The sequence below is a fragment of the Schistocerca serialis genome, chromosome 3, assembly GCF_023864345.2.
Source record: "Schistocerca serialis cubense isolate TAMUIC-IGC-003099 chromosome 3, iqSchSeri2.2, whole genome shotgun sequence".
NCBI lineage: Eukaryota > Metazoa > Arthropoda > Insecta > Orthoptera > Acrididae > Schistocerca > Schistocerca serialis.
Window position 1 is genome coordinate 842946089 of NC_064640.1, and position 24564 is coordinate 842970652.

A 24564-nucleotide genomic window follows, 5' to 3' on the forward strand; every position below is an offset into this window, starting at 1 on the left:
TGTTAATCAGGAATCGGCCACTTCTCGTGAAAAGAGAATTATATTGCTAACTTTGGTTAAAACTGGCCGATGAGTAGAGCAGAGGGTGAGGGTGAAGACATCGAACTCGTGGAGTCTAGTGATTTGCATGAAACCCTTGTGGGTGCGACTGCTGGAGTTCTTTTAGGAGCTTACATCTACGTTTCTACATTTACATTCCGCGAGCCACCCAACGGTGTGTGGCGGAGGGCACTTAACGTGCCACTGTTATCACCTCCCTTTTCTGTTCCAGTCGCGTATGGTTCGCGGGAAGAACGACTTCCGGAAAGCCTCCGTGCGCGCTCGAATCTCTCTAATTTTACATTCGTGATCTCCTCTGGAGGTATAAGTAGGGGGAAGCAATATATTTGATACCTCATCCAGAAACGTACCCTCTCGAAACCTGGACAGCAAGCTACACCGCGATGCAGAGCGCCTCTCTTGCAGTATGCCACTTGAGTTTGCTAAACATCTCCGTAACGCTATCACGCTTACCAAATAATCCTGTGACGAAACGCGCCGCTCTTCTTTGGATGGAAATGTTCGATGGAAAGTGGCAAGAGGTGATACTTGGTCTTCTGATTCAGACTCCTGTCTGGAGATGGTCTTCCAATTTACATGTCTGTCTGGAGTGGATCTTCGAATTCAGAGTCTCGTCTGAAGAGAAAACTGGTCTTACTTTTGTGATGAGTGAGATGCCCTTGGGACACTTGTCCTGGCGATAAACACACCTGATCTTTTTGAGGAAGTTAATCTAGAAGAAGGTATTAGTGACCATAATGTAGTTGTGGCTTCTATGTCGGTGGAAGTTGCAAAATAAAAAAAATTTAAAAAAAATAAATAAAAAAGTAAGCAAAGAAGCAGTGTAGAGTTTTCTTGTTTGGGGAAGCAAATAAAAGTGTCATTAACGAATATCTTCATAGTCAGTCAGCTCCAAGCATTCACCGCGGGACACAAAGATATTGAGCATCTTTGGTCGGAATTTACAGGTATTGTCCACCATGTGCTAGAGAAGTATGTGTCTAGCAAAAGTATAGGGGAGAGAAAGGATCCACCTTGGTACAACAAACATATTAGGAAGTTGCTGAGACAGCAGAGAATTTTGCACAGTCGTTTTAAACGTAGTCACTGCCCCGCTGACAAACAGAAATTATGCGAAATGAAAGCAGTTGTCAGAAGGACAATGAGAGACTCTTTTAACGAATCTGAAAGCAATATTTTATTTGCACATTCTAAAAATAACTCCAAAAAATTTTGGTCGTACGTAAAATCTACACTCCTGGAAATGGAAAAAAGAACACATTGACACCGGTGTGTCAGACTCACCATACTTGCTCCGGACCCTGCGAGAGGGCTGTACAAGCAATGATCACACGCACGGCACAGCGGACACACCAGGAACCGCGGTGTTGGCCGTCGAATGGCGTTAGCTGCGCAGCATTTGTGCACCGCCGCCGTCAGTGTCAGCGAGTTTGCCGTGGCATACGGAGCTCCATCGCAGTCTTTAACACTGGTAGCATGCCGCGACAGCGTGGACGTGAACCGTATGTGCAGTTGACGGACTTTGAGCGAGGGCGTATAGTGGGCATGCGGGAGGCCGGGTGGACGTACCGCCGAATTGCTCAACACGTGGGGCGTGAGGTCTCCACAGTCCATCGATGTTGTCGCCAGTGGTCGGCGGAAGGTGCACGTGCCCGTCGACCAGGGACCGGACCGCAGCGACGCACGGATGCACGCCAAGACCGTAGGATCCTACGCAGTGCTGTAGGGGACCGCACCGCCACTTCCCAGCAAATTAGGGACACTGTTGCTCCTGGGGTATCGGCGAGGACCATTCGCAACCGTCTCCATGAAGCTGGGCTACGGTCCCGCACACCGTTAGGGCGTCTTCCGCTCACGCCCCAACATCGTGCAGCCCGCCTCCAGTGGTGTCGCGACAGGCGTGAATGGAGGGACGAATGGAGACGTGTCGTCTTCAGCGATGAGAGTCGCTTCTGCCTTGGTGCCAATGATGGTCGTATGCGTGCTTGGCGCCGTGCAGGTGAGCGCCACAATCAGGACTGCATACGACCGAGGCACACAGGGCCAACACCCGGCATCATGGTGTGGGGAGCGATCTCCTACACTGGCTGTACACCACTGGTGGTCGTCGAGGGGACACTGAATAGTGCACGATACATCCAAACCGTCATCGAACCCATCGTTCTACCATTCCTAGACCGGCAAGGGAACTTGCTGTTCCAACAGGACAACGCACGTCCGCATGTATCCCGTGCCACCCAACGTGCTCTAGAAGGTGTAAGTCAACTACCCTGGCCAGCAAGATCTCCGGATCTGCCCCCCATTGAGCATGTTTGGGACTGGATGAAGCGTCGTCTCACGCGGTCTGCACGTCCAGCACGAACGCTGGTCCAACTGAGGCGCCAGGTGGAAATGGCATGGCAAGCCGTTCCACAGGACTACATCCAGCATCTCTACGATCGTCTCCATGGGAGAATAGCAGCCTGCATTGCTGCGAAAGGTGGATATACACTGTGCTAGTGCCGACATTGTGCATGCTCTGTTGCCTGTGTCTATGTGCCTGTAGTTCTGTCAGTGTGATCATATGATGTATCTGACCCCAGGAATGTGTCAATAAAGTTTCCCCTTCCTGGGACAATGAATTCACGGTGTTCTTATTTCAATTTCCAGGAGTGTATGTCGCTACAAATAATTCAGTACCTTCTCTTGCTGACAGTACGCGTAATGTAACTGATGATGATAAACAGAAGGACGAAATTGTAAACCTAGCTTTCAAAAATTCGTTTACGATAGAGGACTGCAGCACCATCCCCCCTTTCAATTATAGAACAAGCGAAAGGATGGCTGACATAGTGTTTAGTGTATCTGGGATTGTAAAACAGTTAAGATCCTTAGACCCCAGAAAGACATCTGGCCCATACGGTACCCCCATAAGATTTTATGTTGACTATGCTACAAATATAGCAGCATTCTTATCCGTCATCTATCAGAGATCATTGGAACGGCGGAAAGTTCCACGGGACTGGAAGAAGGCCCAGGTCATAGCAAGCTATAAAAAGGGTAGAAAATCGGATGCACATAATTACAGGCCAATTTCACTGACATCGATTTGTTGTAGAATCATGGAACATAGTTTGTGTTCAGAGATAATGACCTTTCTAGACTCTGAGAAGCTCATCTGCAGAAACCAGCACGGTTTTAGGAAACAGCGGTCATGCGAGACACAGCTGGCCCTCTTTGTGCATGATATACAACATGCTCTAGATACGGGCTTCCAGGTTGATGCCATATTTCTCGACTTTCGAAAGGCGTTCGACTCACTTCCGCACTGTCGCTTGCTACAAAAAGTGGGCGCTTACGATCTATCCAATGACATATGCGGTTGGATAGAAAGTTTTCTATCAGACAGGCAGCAGTATGTTGTCCTGAACGGGGTAACTTCAACAGAAACAAGAGTAACTTCAGGTGTGCCCCAGGGCAGCGGAATAGGTCCTCTGCTTTTTAGGATTTACGTAAACGATCTGTTTGATGGTATTGACAGCGGCCTTAGACTGTTTGTCGGTGAAGCTGTAGTCTACAGGAAAGTTGTATCACACGAAAGTTGTGAACAAATCAATGAGGATTTGCAGAAAATAAATGCGTGTTGTAATGACTGGCAGTTATCTCTCAATATTAGTAAGTGTAACCTACTGCGTATAACAAGGCTAAAATCCCCATTAATGTACGAGTACAAAATAAATGATCAGTCTTTGGAAGCGGTAACATCAGTCCAGTATCTGGGTGTGACTATCCGAAATGATCTCAAATGGAATGATCAGATTACACAAGCAACAGGTAAGGTGAACTCTAGAGTGCGGTTTATTGGTAGAATCCTGAAGCGATGCAGTCCTTCAACAAAGGAAATAGCTTACAATATGTTAGTTCGTCAGTCTTAGAGTATTGTTCGTCTGTATAGGACCCTTGCCAGTTGGGTCTGATTCAAGAGATTGAGAAGGTCCAAAGAAGAGCGCCAAGATTCGTGACTGGTACATTTAGCCATCGCGAGAGCCTTACAAATCTCATAGAAAGTTTGAAGTGGGACACACTTGCAGAGCCGGCCTGGGTGGCCGAGCGGTTCTAGACGCTTCAGTCTGGAACCGCACGACAGCTACGGTCGCAGGTTCGAATCCTGCCTCGGGCATGGATGTGTGTGATGTCCTTAGGTTTGTTAGGTTTAAGTAGTTCTAAGTTGTAGTGGGACTAATGACCTCAGCAGTTAAGTCCCATAGTGCTCAGAGCCATTTGAACCATTTTGAACACTTGCAGATAGTCGATGCTCTAAACGGAAGGGGCTGCTCACTAAATTCCGAAATTCAATCTTCGCCGAGGATGTAGAGCTTATATTATTACCACCAACTTTCAAATCGCGTAATGATCATCATTCAAAGATAAGGAAAATAAAAGTTGGTACTGAGGCGTTCAGACTGTCGTTTTTCCCTCGCGCGATCCGCGAGTGGAACAGAGGGAGGGGGAATATGACTTTGGCACGAATTGTGCCCTCCGCCACACATCGCTTGGTGGCTACCGTAGTATATATGAAGATGTAGATGTAGAGCATGACTATGCACTAGCACTGCTCTTGACTGAGAAGCCTGGTTCAAAAATGGCTCTGGGCACTATAGGTCTCAACATCTATGGTCATCAGTCCCCTAGAACTTAGTACTACTTAAACCTAACTAACCTAAGGACATCACACACATCCATGCCCGAGGCAGGATTCGAACCTGCGACCGTAGCGGTCGCGCGTTTCCAGACTGTAGCGCCTAGAACCGCTCGGCCACTCTGGCCGGCGTGTGTTTTGTAGTCTTGCATTTTTCATACACTTGTTGTTGTGATTTCTGTGTCACTTGCTTATTGTTCTGGATGGAGAACGGCGTTGGGTTAAAGTGTGGGATGGTAGATTAGATATGACTATTGCATTTATCGCAGATTACGATTGTTTTATTTGATATAAATTGTTAGGGATTTAGAATTAATGGATCGCTAGAGCAAATTTCAAGGCAGAATTGTGTGGCATTGCGATGGGAAGCAATCGAAATCTGTCGATGTAGAAATCTGAATGCATGCTCAGCAGAAGCACGACACATTTGCACGACACAAGTAGTGAGAATATTCGAATCTCGTCACGAATGGATCAATGTCAGTCTGGTAGTATCGATCAAGAGGAAGTTGCGGAGAATTCTCAGTCGAGTTTAGTGGCTGACAGTGCGGATATGTCGAATGCGGAATTCTCTGATTATGACGAGGAAATTCAGTCGGACAAAGAGCGCGAAGGTGAAACCGCGGCAGAGCGTCATGTGGAATATGCAGGCATGGCAAGACGTACCGTTGGTAAGAGTGGCAGGTCAAGTTCACGAACAAAACATCGCAGAGCGATGGAATGGCATTCGTCTAGTCCTGGAGATGTTAGTGGAGGATCTCAATTTGAGGCCCTCATGCGATTTATGCAGGAAGCAGAAAAGAAAGACAGGAAGCGGAGAAGAAGAGGCAAGAAAGAGTCAAGATAACCTCAAAGAAGAAGTAGGAATTAACTGCTGAGTAGATGAAGGAGATCAAGGAATTAGTCACTTATGAGACGAAGCAGATACGGATGGTAGCTGAACAGCTTGTTGAAAATACAGGGCAATTTAAGAAGGAAGTCGCGGGTGTGAAGGAAGAGGCAGAAAGTTTCAAGGAAACATCGATAATTTCAGATTGCGTTATCTATACTTTGAGCCAGAGTAAATAGCTGAATCAGTCAAACCTAAGTCTTTGCCACCCAGTCGCCACACAGGGTTAACTGTTCGTTTCATATTTGTGCTGCCATAAGATCATGTTCTATTTTTGTCATCACGCTTAAAACGCATTTTTGGTCAATTTTAAATACTAAACTATTGCCATAACTTTTATAAAAGATCAATCCTGTATTGATATATTAATCACCTATCGATAATTGACAAAATAATGACAGGAACACCATTTCTTTAACACTATTTGAACATTCAGGTTCATTTAGATTTTGATAGCTGTGATAACCTCTAATACGGGCTATCAACAACAGACACAGTTAATGGGTATAATCAATTTAGCAGACACATGGGACAGGTAGTCAAGTGGAAGGTTTACTAGTTAAACTGATGCTGTCAGGCCGGTAACTCAGAGTGCCTGTCACCTTACAAAATATACTGCAAATCCAGTGTAGTCCTGCATATTCACATAAAGTTCACAGTGCGGAAAAAAAACTGTACATGTGAACAAACAATTCACTGTAATTGCTTCTCTTGGGACCCTAACCCATTCTTTAACGGCAGTGGACATACATGGACCCAACAACAGTGCAGACTTGAGAGATTGCTATGCACTCTCACTTCCGATTTGGTGTTATGCCACTTCATGTTCTTAGGGAAGATGATCTTTATTACGATTTGACTTCATACATCATGATGAAATGGTGGGCAGTAGTTAATGCTCTTGCTTGTGTGCTCTAGGGAAGGAATAATGGTAAGCTTTACCAGCGTTCAAAGGAACAGGGGGCCAATTTAAACGACTGCAGTAAAGGCGCACGGCGATTGTGGGCGAATGGTAGTGCGTTTTCTCTGCGGAACCTAGGTGGAAACATTTCCGGACGGCCGAGTTCGCGGTCTCATTGTGTAGACACGTTGGTTGGCGCCGGTCGGTCAGCATCTACATCCATGTAGACTGACTAGCGCTGAGAAGTCGCCACTACAATGGTCAGTGCATTGTAGACCGGCAATAAAGCAGAGGATGGGCCCTTCTTAGGCAGGAAGTCGACAACTGTGAGCATTCTGCGAATTTCCGTGGGACAAGTCACTGGCGCCCAGACATCCATACTCTGTTACAAAACATATTTGTGAAAGCATGAGGCCTTTAGCGAGTTTATGGCCGTTCTTTGTAAACTTCGAAATGGATGCAACAAGGGACATAACAAGCTTTTTATGGAGGGATGTGGTTTCATCCTGCTCATGTTGTTAGCAAAAGACATGGTGTAATCGCATGGTAAAGAGGCCGTGAAGCTGAATCTTTTTTCCTTTTCTCCCAATTAACTTTAAAGTCTCTGATTGGTCAAATCAGTGTGTGCAGAGCAAGGTGCGCTCTCCGAACTTTGAATGCCGCGCTCCAGCTCGTGATTTGCTTGTGCTAAAGTTGAGGAAGTCTAAGACGTAAATGTGCTTTGCTACCGAGCTGAAGAGGAAGCGGACAGAAAGAGAACATCTCTCTTGTACTGGCGCTTCATTGGGAAAGAACTGCAGGTCTCTACCTAAATGGTAGGACTTGTGTCCTTTGCTAGTGTGCCACTTAGAGCTTGTGCCAGTCACATTCTCAACCGGCAGAGGTACTACTGCCAGCATCACGCACACAAGTGATGCGTGGGTGTACTTATTTGTCTGCAGTTGGCTGTCTAAACATTTGGCATATTCCGTCACACATAGTTGTGGCATAGAGTCAAATTGGTTTGGCAGACCGGCAAATGGGCCCACCAGCACACTGGAATCCACTGGGGTTACAGAGGCTCATAGGAGAGTACCTGCGTTCCGAATTAACCGAATGCGAGACCGCGTACTTGCATTTTTCGGGCGCGTGCCATTAATAACAGATTGCGGCCGTCCATGACTTCAGTCGCCAAATGCATCGTGGTGTGCCGCCCAGACCAGCGGGAGAGTAAAGTATTCGCTGCTATGATGGCGTAGGGCTCCAGTGTATGTTTCTCAGCACCCCGTTCTTTCGAACCATATTTTTCTTTTTGTTTTTTTTTGGAGTAGTAGAGTATAGATGCTTGATGGTGGTGTAGTTTTTGTGCCATAACCCGGATTCACATGTATGAAGTCAGATAAAGCGATTAGTGTTCCGGTTAGTGTCGTGAGTTGAACACAGGTCATCACTTTGTCCATCATAGACCCCCATTTTAGTGAAAGCGTTTGTCAAATAAAAATGTTTGTGTGACGTTTCTTTAGTCATTTTTGTTGTCTTGTGCTGTCAAGGATGAATAAATCTATTGTCATTTAGATCACAACTCCTCCCTGTGTTCTGATTAATAGTACCTTGCCATTTTTATTAAGTTCCACATTCTAAAAGAGTGTAGCAAGCTTGCAGACTACATAATTACAATACATAAAGAAACCTGCGTGACAGTGTTGAATTTTATTAGAAAACAGTTCAGTTCGGGGGAGGAGTGTAGTTTGGTTGTTGGTCTTTCTGAGACACCACACAGCGGTGCAACAATACAGGCGTAATTTGTTTCCGCATAAAACCGTGACCCCGCCTTTCATCTGTCCCATAAGGAGTATAGACATGGACAACTCAAGTCCCCTGCACATCGAACAACAGTCCTCGGGCCGACGCCAAGTACATCTCATTGGTTACCTCTATTCCATCTCACACAAGGATAACGTAAGCAGTGAACCCGTAGAAGACTGGTAAGGTCTCCAGTCGAACTTCCTGCAGTAGTGCAACTTCAAGTCCACCACCCCGAGCATAGTGTGCAGCAGTTGAAGTGTGATACATGTGGTGATCATAAAACGATTTATGGAGGCAATCTTGTAGTTTTGAAGCTGGTCCGCAGACGGTAGGACATTCGTAACAACAGGGGGAGGAGATGTAATGGCAGCAGCTAGTCAACTACCCCGAGCCGCCCTGCACCGCACAAACATAATACACTACTGGCCATTAAAATTGCTACACCAAGAGGAAATGCAGATGATAAACGGGTATTCATTGGATAAATATATTATACTAGAACTGGCATATGATTACATTTTCACGAAATTTGGGAGCATAGATCCCGAGAAATCAGTACCCAGAACAACTACCTCTGGCCGTAATAGCGGTGTTGATACGCCTGGGCATTGAGTCAAACAGAGCTTGGATGGCTTGTACAGGTACAGCTGCCCTTGCAGCTTCAACACGATACCACAGATCATCAAGAGTAGTGACTGGCGTATTGTGACGAGCAAGTTGCTCGGCCACCATTAACCAGACGTTTCCAATTGGTGAGAGATCTGGAGAATGTGCTGGCTAGGACAGCAGTCGATTATTTTCTGTATCCAGAAAGGCCCGTACAGGACCTGCAACATGCGGTCGTGCATTATCCTGCTGAAATGTAGGGTTTCGCAGGGATCGAATGAAGGGTAGGGCCACGGATCGTAACACATCGGAAATGTAACGTCCACTGTTCAAAGTGTCGTCAATGCGAACAAGAGATGGCGGAGACGTGTAACTAATGGCACCCCATACCATCACGCTGGGTGATACGCCAGTATGGCGATGACGAATACACGCTTCCAATGTGTGTTCATCGCGATGTCGCCAAACACGGATGCGACCATCATGATGCTGTAAACAAAACCTGGATCCATCCGAAAAATGACGTTTTGCCATTTGTGCACCCAGATTCGTCGTTGAGTACACCATCGCAGGCGCTCCTGTCTGTGATGCAGCGTCAAGGGTAACCGCAGCCATGGTCTCCTAGCTGATAGTCCATGCTGCTGCAAACTTCGTCGAACTGTTCGTGCAGATGGTTGTTGTCTTTCAAACGTCCCCATCTGTTGACTCAGGGATCGAGACGTGGCTGCAAGATCCGTTACAGCCATGCGGATAAGATGCCTGTCATCTCGACTGCTAGTGATACGAGGCCGTTGGGATCCAGCTCGGCGTTCCGTATTACCCTCCTGAACCCACCTATTCCATATTCTGCTAACAGTCATTGGATCTCCACCAGCGCGAGCATAAATGTCGCGATACGATAAACCGCAACTGCGATAGGCTACAATCTGACCTTTATCAAAGTCGGAAACGTGATGGTACGCATTTCTTCTCCTTACACGAGGCATCACAACAACGTTTCACCAGGCAACGCCGGTCAACTGCTGTTCGTGTATGAGAAATCGGTTGGAAACTTTCCCCATGTCAGCACGTTGTAGGTGTCGCAACCGGTGCCAATCCTGTGTAAATGCTCTGAAAAGCTAATCATTTGCATATCACAACATCTTCACCTGTCGGTTGGTGTAGCAATTTTAATGGCCAGTGGTGTAGTTTTGACATGATATAGAGTAGGGCAGTACTATACAGCCACTGTATTTTACAGTTACTGTATAGTTCGATGCAGTATTCCTTCAGACGAGTCAGAAAAACAGACGGTGCTGACGATTAACAGCCGTATGAAATTGTGAAATGGATTCTCAAATTGCGAATACGATTGTAGAACGGCTATACGATTTACTCGAACCCGGATTTCCCGGTTTACGCGAACGCTCGCCTTAACCATCTTTGGAATCTCTTTTTTTTTCTTCTTTTTTGTTGATCTCATTTTGTTATATATTTTTTTATTGAATTTGTTCGGGGCGGACGTCCTGTGACATCCGTTTAGTTTCCTCGTTGATCCATGAACTCAGCCGGCCGCGGTGGCCGTGCGGTTCTGGCGCTGCAGTCCGGAACCGCGGGACTGCTATGGTCGCAGGTTCGAATCCTGCCTCGGGCATGGGTGTGTGTGATGTCCTTAGGTTAGTTAGGTTTAAGTAGTTCTAAGTTCTAGAGGACTTATGCCCTAAGATGTTGAGTCCCATAGTGCTCAGAGCCATTTGAACCATTTGATCCATGAACTCAGTTTTTTTGTTACAGAGGGTTCCAGAGACTGGCCGAGGCTATTAATGCGACCACCCACGTAAAGCAGGAAATCCTGGTTCGAGTTCCGACCCACTACAAACATATCTTCCAAGTAAATCGCAAAGCCCTTTTAGAGTCACATTCGCAATTTGTAAATGCATTTTTAAAGAAAGTATACATTGCCCCGAAGTTAGTTGCCAAAATGTTCAAGAAGTACAATGGCACACTTAATGGGTAATTTATCAGATGCCACATGTATATTTACAACTAAAATATGCGAACCACTGCAAGGTTCGTGCAGAGAGTAATTTATATGTAGCGTTTACTGTGATTTCTTCGCCGGCCTTGGTGGCCGAGCGGTTCTAGGCGCTACAGTCTGGAACCACGCGGCCGCTACGGTCGCAAGTTCGAATCCTGCCACGGGCATGGATGTGTGTGACGTCCTTAGGTTAGTTAGGTTCAAGTAGTTCTAAATTCTAGGGAACTGATGACCTCAGAAGTTAAGTCCCATAGTGCTCAGAGCCATTTGAACCATTTTTTTGTGATTTCTTCCTATTCCTTTCACGAACAGAGGTTGCGTAGAATGACTGATTATAAACCGGTGTGGGATCTCTTATGTCCCTAATTTTAGCTTCGTGATCTTGACCGGATCGCCACAAAGGTGGCAGAATAATGTCATTCCTGCCATATGATCTGGTCTTCGGAAATTTTTAAGTATATTTTCACGAGATATACCACTTCTTTCTTCCAGTGTTCCCACTTCAGATTTTTTCTGCATAACCGTTACTTTCTCTTCTCATTCAGACATACCTGTGAGCATTCATGCTGTGTTTAGTTCACGCTTCATGTCCCCCGCCAGTCCGGAGTGAGATGGGTCCCAGACTCTTGCGCAGTATTCAAATATGGGCCGCACAATCATTTGGACATTTTTTTTCTTTTTGAATGACTGTAATATTTCTTGATAATCCTTTGTAAACGACTATTTGAACATGAAATTTTTATATTTCGCTTTTAGTTTTTTCTATTTTTTACTTCGGTTCTTGGCTCGACAAAGAGTGTGTGAGAACTCATCTTTTGCCGTTGACTGCCTTACCATAAGACCAAAAATTCTTGAGGTTTTGGACAGCTTCTATCACAATGTTTTGCTTTGGTAATTATTGAACTCTTCAAGCATTGCCTTTCTGATGTTTCGATCAGCAGCTGCCTTGAACCTACTGCGGAGAATACGTTGATGCATAAGACGTTTCTCGATGTTGTTTGTGTACCATGGTGTATCTCTATCATCTAGAGATTCGGAATGAAATATTTGGTGTATATTTTTTCATGGCTAATACTTCTGTACTTGCATCGTTTACCAGTTTGCTCTGTACATGTTAGCTGTGGTGAAACAACGAAAAATTACCCCGAATTTTATTGCTAAAGTAAATGCTTTTATCTATTTTCGCTAAAGACTACCATAGCGATTCAGACATGAACTCCCAGTGAACATGCGTTTATATACTATCTCACATAACAAATCTAGAACACTCTTCGTAAGGAAATGCTCTTGTAAACTCACTATAGGTGATCCGGTGTAGAATTTAATGCTCTACATGCCTGGTAATTTTGTTTTCGATTAAACACGTAATTTCGGAAGAAATTGAGGAAACGCAGAACGAGTCCGAAATTTCAATGGTTTTTCTTTCATCAAGGGTGAAGTTCCACTCAGAAATGGGGTAGAACTGGGAGTATTTTTATCAGAGGTTAGCTTCCAGAACTCCACTAATTTTTGGATGACAGAAGTCTAATTTTCTTGGCCTTCTAGCTCTTGGCCGCCGTTTCGTGAGTGTGGTGATTTGTATTGCCGGTAAAGTTCGTGTAGCAGCCAGACATTACCAAACTTAGCGATCTAACTTTTTTACAATATGCTTACTTCATATTCATTACTGTTAATAAGTAGCATATTTGAACACAGATGTTGCTATTCGATGGTTTCACGAAACCTAATAATTTTCGTCTGTCGGTTCTGTCTTGCTACCGGGCGGATTGACGTAGTGCCCCACGTACTAGATTCGCTTCCGGGAGAGCCGGTTTGTACCCCACAACCGGCCATACAGATTTTAGTTTTCCATGGTTTCCCATTCACTCTAGGCGAATACTGCGATGGTTCCTTTCAAAGATCACAACCACTTCTATCCCCTCCAATAATAAAATATATCCGAGTAAAACTCTGTCTCCAATGACGTTTGCTGTCGACGAGAAGAAAAACATTAAACTTCCCTACATCTGCTTCAAGTAGGTTACAGTACACTTGTTCACCCACTGACTGAATACTGCTCACCGGTGTGGGATCCGTACAAGATAGGGTTGATAGAAGAGATAGAGAAGATCCAACGGAGAGCAGCGCGCTTCGTTACAGGATCATTTAGTAATCGCGAAAGCGTTACGGAGATGATAGATAAACTCCAGTGGAAGACTGCAGGAGATACGCTCAGTAGCTCGGTACGGGCTTTTGTTGAAGTTTCGAGAACATACCTTCACCGAGGAGTCAAGCAGTATATTGCTACCTCCTACGTATGTCTCGCGAAGAGACCATGAGGATAAAATGAGAGAAATTAGAGCCCACACAGAGGCATACCGACAATCTTTCTTTCCATGAACAATACGAGACTGGAATAGAAGTGAGAACCGATAGAGGTACTCAAAGTACCCTCCACCACACACCGTCAGGTGACTTGCGGAGTGTGGATGTAGATGTAGATGTAGATACTGTAGAAGATGATCCATGGGCCTGCGAAGTGGCACCATGAGTGTGTTGTCAACACTGACTAAGATGGAAATTTTTTTTCAACTGCTTCTCCTCACTTCGTGACGGTCATTGTGATGCTTCCACCACTCACTGACTCATTATTGTTTGAAATGGTCCTACTTGTTGATAAAGCGTGAATTGCCGATGTGTGTGCAGCGCAAATCTTCACTGAGAGAGACGAAGAGAGAGAGAGGGAGAGAGAGAGAGAGAGAGAGAGAGACCTCTTCTGTGTCCACGAAATCTAATCGTGGCTACGATTATGCTGGGCAACCATCCCCATACTCATATTATCATACACTACTGGCCATTAAAATTGCTACACCACGAAGATGACGTGCTACAGACGCGACATTTAACTGACAGGAAGAAGATGCTGTGATATGCAAATGATTAGCTTTTCAGAGCATTCACACAATGTTGGCGCCGGTGGCGACACCTACAACGTGCTTGCATGAGGAAAGTTAACAACCGATTTCTCATACACAAACGGCAGTTGACCGGCGCTGCCTGGTGAAACGTTGTTGTGATGCCTCGTGTAAGGAGGAGAAATGCGTATCATCACGCTTCCGACTTTGATAAAGGTCGGATTGTAGCCTATCGCGATTGCGGTTTATCGTATCGTGACATTGCTGCTCGCGTTGGTCGAGATCCCTGTGAATGAGAAAGACTGAATGGAATCGGTGGGTGCAGGAGGGTAATACGGAACGCCGTGCTGGATCCGAACGGCCTCGTATCACTAGCAGTCGAGATGACAGGCATCTTATCCGCATGGCTGCAACGGATCGTGCAGCCACGTCTCGATCCCTCAGTCAACAGATGAGGACGTTTGCAAGACAACAACCATCTACACGAACAGTTCGACGACGTTTGCAGCAGCATGGACGATCAGCTAGGAGACCATGGCTGCGGTTACCCTTGACGTTGCATCACAGACAGGAGCGCCTGCGATGGTGTACTCAACGATGAACCTGGGTGCACGAATGGCAAAACGTCATTTTTTCGGATGAATTCAGGTTCTGTTTACAGCATCATGATGGTCGAATCCGTGTTTGGCGATATCGCGGTGAACGCACATTGGGAGCGTGTTTTCGACACCGCCATACTGGCGAATCACCCGGTGTGATGGTATGGGGTGCCATTGGTTACACGTCTCGGTCACTTCTTTTTCGCATTGCCGGCACTTTGAACAGTGGAAGTTACATTTCACATGTGTTACGACCCGTGGCTCTACCCTTCATTCGATCCCTGCGACCCCTTATATTTCAGCAGGATAATGCACGACCGCATGTTGCAGGTCCTGTACGGACCTTTATGGATATAGAAAATGTTCGACTGCTGCCCTGGGCAGCACATTCTCCAGATCTCTCACCAACTGAAAACGTCTGGTCAATGGTGGCCGAGCAGCTGGTTCGTCACAATAAGCCAGTCACTACTCTTGATGAACTGTGGTATCGTGTTGAAGCTGCATGGGCAGCTGTACTTGTACACGCCATCCTAGCTCAGTTTGACTCAATGTCCAGGCGTATCAAAAATGTTTCAAATGGCTCTGAGCACTATGCGACTTAACATCTGAGGTAATCAGTCGCCTAGAACTTAGAACTAATTAAACCTAATTAACCTAAGGACATCACACACATCCATGCCTGAGGCAGGATTCGAACCTGCGACCGTAGCGGTCACGCGGTTCCAGACTGTAGCGCCCAGAATCGCTCGGCAACTTCGGCCGGCCCAGGCGTATCAAGGCCGTTATTACGGCCAGCGGTGGTTGTTCTGGGTACTGATTTCTCAGGATCTATGCACCCAAATTAAGTGAAAATGCCATCATATGTCAGTTCTAGTATAAAATATTTGTGCAATGAATACCCGTTTGTCATCTGCATTTCTTCTTGGTGTAGCAATTTTAATCGCCAGTGGTGTATGTTGCTCTTTGTCACTAAAATATTCCGTCTTAACACTCGGGGTGCACACTGTGCTAAGAAATTGACATATTTGTTCTCTATGATAACCAATTTATAATATGCATTTTCCTGACAGAATAAAGCTGTGTGTCAGGTTGGAACTTCATAGAGTGTGCAGGCCATATTTCATGAACCATGTGCAGCAAACTGCACTGAGACAGAAATTATTGATGCTATTAGTTTCGTTGTAAAATAATGCATGTATCACATCATTGCCGTTTCATTATTTTTCGAATTTCTCAGCGGGTGAAGTTTGACAGCATCTTCATTTGAGAAATATTTGCAGTGTTAGGGTTAGGGTGCATTTGAACCGACATCTTCAATGAAGTAAATTTTACAAATGTAACAAACTAGTGAACCACATGAGCACACAGCGACAGATGAAATGTGCCTGTGTATTTGTTTACAATTTCTCTAAGTAGAAAAAAACTATACACGGGCCGGTTTTCACTGGTGATAAGTGCTTCTGGGGATATCGAACAGGTGTTTCAAGGTACAACTCAGGAGAAGCACAATAGAAGTAGAGGACACACCATATACACGCACAATGGATAACTGTTAGCAATCAGTTATGCATCATGTTAAAAGATGGAGAAATTTTTATTTGATAATCAAAAGAAATGTATTTAAGGATGAACTTGTCGTGAAAATAGGAACAATAAGAAGGATATCAGACGGGTAATGTGAACATTCGTACCCCAGATCTTAATACACTTTCAGAAAACTGGATGAAAGATGAAGAATGAAATGTTTGAGTTATCGCCCATCGAAGTCGTGAGATGTAGTAATGGAAGCAAGATAATAAACAGGGCCGGTTATAGGCCCAAGCGACACAAGAGTGCGTTTGGGGCGCCAAGCTGACAAGGTACAATTAGTAATGAAAATAACCCATTTTCACCCACAATGGACTTACATTAAGTTTTAAAGGTCTTACCAAAAGCTCAATAAACGGCAACTAATGTATGAGGGAGGAACGAAATGGAAGGGAGGCGGTAAATGACACGTCGCTTATTTGGAAAAAGTTCTCGAACCATCCCTGTGAATGAGAAAGACTGAATTCATTATGCTAATGCTATCAAAGCAGTTAATGATAACGTACCACATAGCAGTACAGATAGTGATTTTTCTAGGGTGTATGTGTGTGTCTTGGCTACAATAGTGAGGAAGTTAATTTTGACGTTTGACTACCGGCCTCCTGAAATACTGAAGCTAAAGAAGTATGTACTTAGAATTTTTGTAGGTGTTTTCACTTGTTCAGAATATAATATATTTGACACAAGCATTGTATGCAGTCTTCATTGCTGTGATGTAAGAGAAGCATGTGAACATTCACAAACTTAAAAATGTGTGTCAAAATATTTGAGAGACTATTTTGTACATAACTACTTCAGAAGATACACTTTTCTTGAACTTAAATGCTACATTTTTTACAACTGTAATTTTGTGAAGTACGTATGGCTGGTCGGCCGGGAGCAAGCTCACGAATACTGCAGTGCCATCTGCTGCATACAGCACGGATTCACGGAAGTTGCGCAACATAGAGGGCAGCACTAGACGGGTGTCGAGCTGACAGGTGCAATAGATGGCAGCACCAAACTGCCATCTTCAATAGTCACGCCATGCCATCTGTTGCACACAGTACAGAAGTTTCGTAGCGTAGAGGGCAGCACGAGACGGGTGTCGAGCTGACAGGTGCAATAGATGGCAGCACCAAACTGCCATCTTGAATAGTCACACTGTGCTAGTAGATAGCGCTAAATGTCTGAACTGCTTTATAGCGCCAATATTGAAGTAATTCCTGTTATACCCCATAGACACGTGCTAGATTATTTCGTCGTTCCGGGAAACACATGCGTATAGCATACAGCCAGAAGTATTCATAAAGAGTAGTCATTTCCAAGAAGTTTATTGTGTCTTCCGAGTGAAACTCCATATCGCACCCCCGTAGATTTAGTGGTAAAATGGCCCAGTACACAACACAGGTCAAGCATAAAAACAGGAAGAAGGTGAACTGTGAAAAAAGAAGCAAAACAGAAACAGTTAACTGTCCAGGCTCAGCATGTGCAACATCGAGCAAAACACAAGACTCACGGCGTCGTGGTTGTGTGGTCACGGTGTGGCACCAAAAAGCGGAAGGTACGTATTTAGTTTTCCCTTTTGCGCTTTTTTCTTTTTCTTTTTTTAACAAGATTATGGACTTTCCGTCCGGTCGTTGATGTGTGTGTTTTCATTCTGTAGTCTTGGTGATTGTCGTGCTATACATTAGTTACTGAATATGTGTCATGCGGTAACAATATATTACCGTCGCAAGTAAATATGATGAATAGTGAGAACAGGCGAGAAGTCGCATAAATCGTTCACAGAAACGAAAACAACAAATAAGCGGGTGTGAACTATATTGCAACAAAGGAATTCAAGAGTCAAAACTTCCAAAACGGAACGCCAGAGTCATAAGTAGTACTTGTGTAGAACAAATGGCAGATTGTCTGTTTGGAGGTCCCTTCCTTACCCCTCGCTGTTGCAAACAGACACAAATTGGAATACAACGAACAGACACGCCCATGACCGGACAGAAAGTTCATAATTTTGTGAAAGAAATGGGGTATGAGGGAGATTTGAACACGGATTTTCCCCTTTGCAGTCCAATTCCGTGACCACATAACCACGACGCCATGGCTACAAAAGTGCGGTCAGTGTTATTCATCGTGAACTTGGACCGTTCACTGGTACGATTTTGCTTCTTTTTTCACAGTTCAGTACACCTTCTTCCTGTTTACATGCTTTGTCTGTGTTCAGCTTTTGATCTGTTGTCCACTGGGCCATCTTACCACTAAATCTGAGGGGAATGCGACAGGGAGATTCCTTTGTAGATGGGAAACACTAACGTTCTCCTAATGAACTTCCGACGTACTTGAAGTGGTAAAAATGTAAATGGCGTGTGGCTAGGGCCTCCCGTCGGGTAGACCGTTCGCCTGGGGCAAGTCTTTCGAGTTGACGCCACTTCGGCGACTTGCGTGTCGATGGGGATGAAATGATGATGATAAGAACAACACAACATCCAGTCCCTGAGCGGAGGAAATCTCCGACCCAGCCAGGACTCGAACCCGGGCCGTTAGGTAGGACATACCGTCACGCTGACCACTCAGCTACCAGGGGCGGACCACTTGACGTGGTGAAGATCAATTTATAGCGTACAACAATAAATTATGAAATTCACTGGGTTTTTCACTCATATATTTGATTCCCGGCAAATCTACAAATCTACACAGTGCGCAAGAAGAAAAGTCCATTACAGCGAAGCAGAGCTGTTTCTCAGTAATCAGTTACTGGACCCCCAGAGCTTTAATAGATTTGGTCGCGAAAGAATATACGTTCGGTTAAAAATGTAGGAAACGCGGCAGAAGACAGACAATCAGCATTTTCGCGGAAAAGGATAATTTTTCCTTCGGTGTCTAAATTTGCATAAAATGACAAACTCTGCAGAGAGTTGGCAAGCGGCTGCGATGTACGTGGAGGAAAAGGCCACTAGAACGTTGTAAGCCTCGATGAAATGCAACAGAATTGCTGTAGAAATTAAAGGAACACAGCAACTTAGGACTGTTCGAAGAGTACTAAAATGTGAGAGATGCAGTTATATAGCAATCAAAAATAGAAGCTACGTACGTGCTAGCTAGATGAACAAGCATTAAAGACTACACTTTCTCAAGACGCACATCTGTGAATCTGTAATTTTCAGACAACATTTTCCGTTTATAGACGAGGAAAATTATGACGATATTGGAATCTTGATGCGAAACGACCAAGCACTAAGTACCAGCAGGAGAAAAAGCAATAAAAAGTTACTTATAAATTGTAATGTATACCGTTTGCTGCTCACGAGACAACTGTAGATCAAATTTTCAATAAATCATCAGGTTTCACCTTCCAAAAGGACATCAGGTTTCAGCTTCGAAAAGGGCACGACAAAAATTTTCATCTGTTCGGATACTGTTTCATATTCCACAAATTTCCACGTCCTAACCGATTGATGGTGAGGTAGTCCCTCGCCAATAGCGAAGGTACAGGGTGGGTGTAAAGACAGCAAAGAGAGCTTCAGTGAAAATTTAAACTCAGACAAAACCTCTCAGACAAACAGAAGCTAAACGATGTCAAAGTTAGCGCAAGGAGGGCTATGCGTGAAGCGTTCAGTGAATTCGAAAGTAAAATTCTCTGTACCGACTTGACAGAAAATCCTAGGAAGTTATGGTCTTACGTTAAATCAGTAAGTGGATCGAAACAGCATATCCAGACACTCTGGGATGATAATGGCACTGTAACAGAGGATGACACGCGTAAAGCTGAAATACTAAACACCTTTTTCCAAAGTTGTTTCACAGAGGAAGACCGCACTGCAGTTCCTTCTCTAAATCCTCGCACGAACGAAAAAATGACTGACATCGGAATAAGTGTCCAAGGAATAGAAAAGCAACTGAAATCACTCAACAAAGGAAAGTCCACTGGACCTGACGGGCTACCAATTCGATTCTACACAGAGTACTCGAAAGAACTCTCCCCCCTTCTAACAGCCGTGTACCGCAAGTCTCTAGAGGAACGAAAGGTTCCAAATGATTGGAAAAGAGCACAGGTAATTCCAGCTTTAAAGAAGGGTCGTCGAGCAGATGCGCGAAACTATAGGCCCATATCTCTGACATCGATCTGTTGTAGAATTTTAGAACGTGTTTCAGCTCGCGTATCATGTCATTTCTGGAAACCCAGAATCTACTCTTTAGGAATCGACATGGATTCCGGAAACAGCGATCGTGTGAGATGCAACTCGCTTTATTTGTTCATGAGACCCAGAAAATATTAGCTACAGGCTCTCAGGTAGATGCCATTTTCATTGACTTTCGGAAGGCGTTCGATACAGTTCCGCACTGTCGCCTGATAAACAAAGTAAGAGCCTAAGGAATATCAGACCAGCTGTGTGGCTGGATTGAAGAGTTTTTAGCAAACAGAACACAGCGTGTTGTTCTCAATGGAGAGACGTCTACAGACGTTAAAGTAACCTCTGGCGTGCCACAGGGGAGTGTTACGGGACCATTGCTTTTCACAATATATATAAATGACCTCGTAGATAGTATCGGAAGTTACATGCGGCTTTTCGCGGATGAAGCTGTAGTATACAGAGAAGTTGCAGCATTGTAAAATTGCAGCGAAATGCAGGAAGATCTGCAGCGGATAGGCACTTGGTCCAGGGAGAGGCAACTGACCCTTAACATAGATATATGCAATGTACTGCGAATACATGGAAAGAAGGATCCTTCATTGTATGATTATATGATAGCGGAACAAACACTGGCAGCAATTACTTCTGTAAAATATCTGGGAGTATGCGTAGGGAACGATTTGAAGTGGAATGATCATACACTCCTGGAAATTGAAATAAGAACACCGTGAATTCATTGTCCCAGGAAGGGGAAACTTTATTGACACATTCCTGGGGTCAGATACATCACATGATCACACTGACAGAACCACAGGCACATAGACACAGGCAACAGAGCATGCACAATGTCGGCACTAGTACAGTGTATATCCACCTTTCGCAGCAATGCAGGCTGCTATTCTCCCATGGAGACGATCGTAGAGATGCTGGATGTAGTCCTGTGGAACGGCTTGCCATGCCATTTCCACCTGGCGCCTCAGTTGGACCAGCGTTCGTGCTGGACGTGAAGACCGCGTGAGACGACGCTTCATCCAGTCCCAAACATGCTCAATGGGGGGCAGATCCGGAGATCTTGCTGGCCAGGGTAGTTGACTTACACCTTCTAGAGCACGTTGGGTGGCACGGGATACATGCGGACGTGCATTGTCCTGTTGGAACAGCAAGTTCCCTTGCCGGTCTAGGAATGGTAAAACGATGGGTTCGATGACGGTTTGGATGTACCGTGCACTATTCAGTGTCCCCTCGACGATCACCAGTGGTGTACGGCCAGTGTAGGAGATCGCTCCCCACACCATGATGCCAGGTGTTGGCCCTGTGTGCCTCGGTCGTATGCAGTCCTGATTGTGGTGCTCACCTGCACGGCGCCAAACACGCATACGACCATCATTGGCACCAAGGCAGAAGCGACTCTCATCGCTGAAGACGACACGTCTCCATTCGTCCCTCCATTCACGCCTGTCGCGACACCACTGGAGGCGGGCTGCACGATGTTGGGGCGTGAGCAGAAGACGGCCTAACGGTGTGCGGGACCGTAGCCCAGCTTCATGGAGACGGTTGCGAATGGTCCTCGCCGATACCCCAGGAGCAACAGTGTCCCTAATTTGCTGGGAAGTGGCGGTGCGGTCCCCTACGGCACTGCGTAGGATCCTACGGTCTTGGCGTGCATCCGTGCGTCGCTGCGGTCCGGTCCCAGGTCGACGGGCACGTGCACCTTCCGCCGACCACTGGCGACAACATCGATGTACTGTGGAGACCTCACGCCCCACGTGTTGAGCAATTCGGCGGTACGTCCACCCGGCCTCCCGCATGCCCACTATACGCCCTCGCTCAAAGTCCGTCAACTGCACATACTGTTCACGTCCACGCTGTCGCGGCATGCTACCAGTGTTAAAGACTGCGATGGAGCTCCGTATGCCACGTCAAACTGGCTGACACTGACGGCGGAGGTGCACAAATGCTGCGCAGCTATCGCCATTCGACGGCCAACACCGCGGTTCCTGGTGTGTCCGCTGTGCCGTGCGTGTGATCATTGCTTGTACAGCCATCTCGCAGTGTCCGGAGCAAGTATGGTGGGTCTGACACACCGGTGTCAATGTGTTCTTTTTTCCATTTCCAGGAGTGTATAAAATTAATTGTTGGTAAGGCGGGTGCCAGGTTGAGATTTATTGGGAGAGTCCTTAGAAAATGTAGTCCATCAACAAAGAAGGTGGCTTACAATACACTCGTTCGACCTATACTTGAGTATTGCTCATCAGTGTGGGATCCGTACCAGGTCGGGTTGACAGAGGAGATAGAGAAGATCCTAAGAAGAGTGGCGCATTTCGTCACAGCGTTATTCTGTAAGCGTGATAGCGTTACGGAGATGTTTAGCGAAACCAAGTGGCAGACTCTGCAAGAGAGGCGCTCTGCATCGCGGTGTAGCTTGCTGTCCAGGTTTCGAGAGGGTGCGTTTCAGGATGAGGTATCGAATATATTGCTTCCCCCTACTTATACCTCCCGAGGAGATTACGAATGTAAAATTAGAGAGATTCGAGCGCGCACGGAGGCTTTCCGGCAGTCGTTCTTCCCGCGAACAATACGCGACTGGAAAAGGAAAGGGATGTAATGACAGTGGCACGTAAAGTGCCCTCCACCACACACCGTTGGGTGGCTTGCGGAGTATAAATGTAGATGTAGAAAAACGAAAGGAAGACGGTTAAGAATTAATCGTTCTGTTGTTACAGAGTCATTTCGTCTAAGCAACATCATAATGAAACGACTACTCCTCAAAAAACTACTGTCACTAACATAGCTAATATGATAACAATGCGCTGTATTTACACAGCTGCCGCCTACGCCCATTTTCAAAGATATTAAATTGTTACTGCTATTTCGCGGAATATTTTAGGATCTCAAAGGCCGGCAAGCGGGTGATGGAGCAGATATACTACTTGATCGATGGCTCCGATTTTTGCCGATTTCTGACAACTAAAGATGAGCGATACGTGACGATGGAGGAAGCAAGCAAAAGATATGGACGACACGCGTTATTTACTTGCCCCTCCAGTCAATATTTTTACTGCTCTCAAGTTTCGGTTGATGCTACTTGCCCATCCAGTCAATATTTTTACTGCTCCCAAGTTTCGGTTGATGCAATCTGCTGTGTAAATAAAAAGGATTCAGGAATAAGCCTTCTGTGGATGGTTAATAATATTATGGGAGTGGTAAGTGGTTGTACCTATAGAGAGCTATTTTCAGTTAACCCTAGATAACAAGGTGGGGTAAAACATTACCCCAGTTCATATAATCTTTTATCCTATGTTGGCACTACTGGCTTCTCGGGCAAGAGTCATTGTTTACTGTTCCATTCAATTTCGTTGTTCACGTTGAGGAGGCTATAATCTCTCAGGCTTTATTCTCCATCATCCTTTAACATGTAAATTGAGAAATTTATCCGTCGGGGTAAAAAATTACCCTGTATTGTTATTTATGTTAATTTTTTGTTTACAAAATAGATGGTACTTTCTTTTACAGACATATAAAATGTTTTCTGACAAAACATTAAGAGATCCAGAAGAAATAATAAGAGAATTTGAGCGTCAAGAGGCTGAAAACGTGTATTACAGTGACTCACCCAAAGATATGAGTGAACTTATTGACATTCACATCACAGACGACAAGGAGAATAACGAATTCGATGTAACGCCATTTGAGGTTGATTCATCAGATGAAGATGATCGCCAAGTAAGGAAAATTTTATATAGCAGAAATGGGTATTGTTGAAACACACGCCCCTTCGATAAAAAAGTGTCGAGAGTGCCAGCAATGAATATAGTGGTACAAGTGCATGGTGGACTAGCCGAGGCAACAAACGTAACGTCTCCCATGAAATTATTGGAACTGTTGTTTAGTAATGACATGGTTTCACTAACAATTACGTACAAAAACAATAAAATGGCTGATTCAAGAGCAAAGTTCACATCGCCGCAATGGTATGCTGGAGATACCAACCAAAGGGAAATAAAACATTATTTGGTATATTTTTTGTGTGTGGAGCTCTAAAAAATGTGCACGTCTATTGTACTGATGCGCGGTCCCTAGTATACGGGTCCCCATTTTTCCGAGAAGTTATGAAGAAACACCGATCCCACTTTTTGATCAATAATGGAGATCTTATGACCAACATACTAGATTTCAAAGTAGAACAGCAGACAAGCTCACTGCATTTCGTGATTTATGGTGTATATTTGGCAAGCATAGTGAAGAACTGTACACTCCCTCTGCTCTCCTACCCATTTACGAGACACGCCTGGTTTCAGGAGTGTCTGGTATTAGGTTTCCAGGAACGTTGACCCACTGTTGTATATACAGGGTGGAGAAAAATTGTGTCACGAAATTTAACGCTGGATAGCTGATGCCAGTAGGAACCAAAATTACTAAATAACAGAAACTTGGCA

General features: G+C 45.1%; 1 protein-coding gene across 1 annotated transcript in view; it reads left to right on the forward strand.

The window, feature by feature from the left end:
* Nucleotides 1-17470: 17470 nt before the first annotated feature.
* The window catches only part of LOC126469601 (uncharacterized), a 164182-nt gene continuing 157088 nt past the window's right edge, over nucleotides 17471-24564 (forward strand). Inside the window, exon 1 of the mRNA XM_050096724.1 lies at nucleotides 17471-17559. The gene's annotated coding sequence lies outside the window, so the exon portion shown is untranslated. The remainder of the gene's footprint in view (nucleotides 17560-24564) is intronic.